Genomic DNA, 4,335 nt, shown 5'->3' on the forward strand with positions numbered 1-4,335 from the left:
CATTCTGTGAGCAGAGAAAAGAACGACGTTACGCTTGTGCTGCAGTAACTGACAAGAGGATATCCTAACTGTTTGATTGAGGGCTGTGTGTTACATCTAAAACCATACCAAATTGGCATGTGGTTTTGCTACTTTTTGATAAGTTTGCAATCCGTCAATCTTACCATCATGATTTACTATGCAATAACCCTAGTACAAAAGTGCAACCAGGCTCTCCATTGATATCTTGTATCAATGGAGAGGGGAGGGGGAGGCACGTCAAAAACCCTTAGTTTTAATTCTTACTAGTGGCACCCGCACGGCTTTGCCCGTGATAGAAAAATTAAAAGGTCTTTTGGTTCGCCTGTATATTTACAAATAATGTATGGTGAATTTTCTCGCCAACTGGCTTGTACCCATGTTACGGTTCCACGTTATGATAATTTCGTATCTCGCCAATTGGCTTGTGCCCATGTTACGGTTCCACGTTACGATAATTTCGTAATTTATGATGGTTTTTTTCTTAAAATTGGAATAAAAAAAGAACCACATCGAATTTTCGAAAAATCGCTTCGAGGTGCACACCCCCATGCTACAAACTAACTTTGTGCCAAATTTCATGAAAATCGGCCCAACGGTCTAGGCGCTATGCGCGTCACAGACATCCTACAGACATCCTCCGGACAGAGAGACTTTCAGCTTTATTATTAGTAACTAGTGATACCCGCACGGCTTTTCCCGTAATAGAAAGATCAAAAGGTTTTTTGGTTCGCCTGTATATTTACAAATAATGTATGGTGAATTTTCTCGCCAATTGGCTTGTACCCATGTTACGGTTCCACGTTATGATAATTTTGTATCTCGCCAATTGGCTTCTGCCCATGTTACGATTCCACGTTATGATAATTTCGTAATTTACTCGTCCATCTTATGATATTTTTTTTCTTAAAATTGGACTAGAAAAAGAACCACATCGAATTTTCGAAAAATCGCTTCGAGGTGCACACCCTCATGCTGCAACCTAACTTTGTGCCAAATTTCATGAAAATCGGCCCAACGGTCTAGGCGCCATGCGCGTCACAGAGATCCTACAGACATCCTCCGGACAGAGAGACTTTCAGCTTTATTATTAGTAAAGATTGCAAATTTTGATAGTATATGAGCAAAGTAACCAAGGCCAGCGCGTGGCCCTGTGTTGAACTGCCACTCCCTCATGACCGTCGGGCGCCGATGCATGGCAATATTTTGGATTTTAAGGGCCAGCCGCATTAATGTCAGTAAACTGTAAACAGTTGGGCAATCAAATAAAGAGCGCACAGCACATATGAACAAGTAAGTTTGCACTAAGCAGAGCCCACCTGTGAGTTGCACTTTGCAAGTAACAAAATTTGGCTCAAGTTGACAGATCATACCACATTGATTTTTTCCATTTCGCTATTAAAATAACAAATGACATTGTCAGCAAATATTTTTACAAAATTAAACTACTTATTAATGCTAATAAGATATCTATAAAACGCATACTCATTTTTAAGCTGAACATATATTTTTTTATAGTATTCAATTTCTTTCCTAAACTCTATTTTTCCGGCATGCCGAAAAGGACCAGACAAGTGTTATTGAAAATCTGGTGACCCCCGAATTTTGCGGCATGCCGGATAATACGGGGTAACACGGTAAACATATGAATAAAATGTGGTGGAAGTTTCAAATTAATATGTAAAATTGTTTACTAGGGAAAGAAACATGAGTTTTTAAAAGTAACGTTTTCAGAAAGCAGCGTTAAAAATTAGAATTGTACAACATTTTAATACATTCCTGTCCCATTAATATTTTATTCGAGTTACTTTTAATCTACATAGAAACATGAACTCGGTTTCGTTTGAAAATTCTTGATTTGAATATTTTGAATGCAAACTGAAAAATTATTATTATTATTTTTTTTTTTTTCAACTTTTATGGTAGTACCAACTTTCCTTAAAAAATGGAATTAGTAGATATTAATTTCTTAAATAAAACAATATTAATCTCTATTGATTTCTATGAATGTAAACATAGCAATTTCGCTGAAAGCTTTGACGCTTCACAAAATATATGTTACATGCCTTCAACGTCATTTATTTCCTGACGTTGACACATTAACTCTAACTCTAGAGTTAGAAAAAAAAATCATTATCCACGTACCCTCGGGTAAAGGCCAAGGAGAGCAATTATGTTCGCATTTTAGAAAATCATTATTTTCAGAAAAATGGTTTGAAAACCGAATTTCATGCTTAATTTTTCAGCAGAATTAATGTTGAGCAAATGCACTGGAGGAAAAGTAGTTATTATGTCTGTAAGAATCATTGTGCTGGTTCGACGGCAAGTGATTGGATTGGTTGGTACCATTTAGGTCGAACAAAAAAAGGATGTTTTTCTGGTAAAATTCTAAAATTTGCGAAGCAAAAATTTGCTTTATTGAAATTGACTAAAATAACGGAGAGTTATTAGGGAAATTCTGGATAACAGTTTGAGAGAATGAATTTGACATAGTTTTTAATCTAAATTATTATACCTGTACGAAATTCTGTTGCCGAAAGTTGTTGTTTCAGTTGTTTTGAATGTATCTTTGAAATGATTTCGATCGATTTCGGCATATGAGTAAATAGATTAGTTTTTAGCCCTGGACTGTGTTGTCAGCTTTTAAAATCGTATTTATAAAATTCTTGATGATCTTTACTCTTGACAATACGAAACAATAGAACAGCCAGAAGTGAGATTTGTAGAATAGAAAATATTCCATTGAGAAAAAAACGAGCTGATGTGTGCATCACATGACTTCCTTTTACTCCAATTTAATGTCATTTCCCCCATTATTGGCAATTTTAATGTGATTCAATAGTTAACTCTCTAAATAACACCAACAGTGGCTAAATTGAAACCAGGTTTAAAATTCTAAAAAAATCGCCAAATTTGTCACCCAGTTGGCGAAAAAACTTGGCGACCAAAAGACTGGCGGTATATCGCCAAGTGTCCGACGAATTATAACACCACTTTACATCGAAATTAACAATGATTTCCCCCAAAAAAGGGGCGACATCCGAATGCAACCAAAAGAAGAAATGCACAACTAGACCCCACTAGAAATCTACGTACCAAATTTCAGCTTTCTAGGACATACCGCTCTTGAGTTATGCGACATACATACGCACATACATACATACAGACGTCACGAGAAAACTCGCTGTAATTAACTCAGGAATCGTCAAAATGGAGATTTCGGGCGCTATACGTTCTTAGGCACTTATCCACGTGTGGTCGAGTCGGAAAAAAAAACTCAACATTCATTCGGGGGTGAGCAAAATGGAAATTAAGGTCGATTTTTGAGTGAAATTTTTTTCGCGAATACAATACTTCCTTTTTTGTAAAAGGAAGTAAAAAGTCAAGTTTTGATTACTGTTTATATAACACTTTTCTTCTTTTATACCTGTTTTTATGTTACTTGCTTTAGTTTGGGAAATAGCTTGAGGTATCCTGTTTTACATGTGCGAAAATAACATTATTTCACCAGTTTTTCTGCATCTCTTACGCAACGTGAGAAACGTAACGCAAGCATAACAAAAATTTTCCTTTTGATTTCAGTGGTATAACTGAACTTGAAGTATCTATTAATAACTCTGATATGTTCAAAGGGAAAATCTTTGAAATATCAGTTCCAATTTCCACTAATTTACAGCTTTTCGATAATGACTTCGCTAAATAACCAAAGTTTATTTACAAGCCAATGTTTCTTTTAATCCTTTAGCACTATCAAGAGAGGGCAAAGAAAAAGTGTCACTGAAAAGTACAGATGAGTGACGCCCTTGAAGAAGTCTCGGTTGGAAGGCGTCCAAACGATTCTAGTCGTTCTAAATTTGTAAGGCGCTTTCTTTTTCTCCTTTCATCACGTAACCCCGATGCACAAATCATGAATGGCGAGAAAGCGATGTTCCTCGAGTCGGTAACATCGCTTCTTTTATTCTTTTTTTTCTCGATAGACGCAGCTGAGTGGTAGACTCTTCGGAGAGTGGATCTTCGTTCTGGTGAGGTGGTTCAAGTGTTATGCCAATAAAGTAAGAAAAATTAAAAAAAAAATAATTTGAATTTTGACATCTTGAATTCAAATTATGTTTTTCGCAATCACGAATGTGTGTATGTAGGCGTGTGTGTTTGTGTGTACGGGTATGCGTGTTTGTGTGTAGGGGTATGTGTATGTGTGTGGGGGTATGTGTATGTGTGGGGGGGGTATGTGTATGTGTGTGTAGGCATATGTGTTTGTATCTGTGTGCAGGCAAGAATGTGTGGGTAGTTGTGTGTATGTGTGTGTATGTTTTTGTG

Source organism: Uloborus diversus, chromosome 1, assembly GCF_026930045.1.
Source record: "Uloborus diversus isolate 005 chromosome 1, Udiv.v.3.1, whole genome shotgun sequence".
Lineage (NCBI taxonomy): Eukaryota > Metazoa > Arthropoda > Arachnida > Araneae > Uloboridae > Uloborus > Uloborus diversus.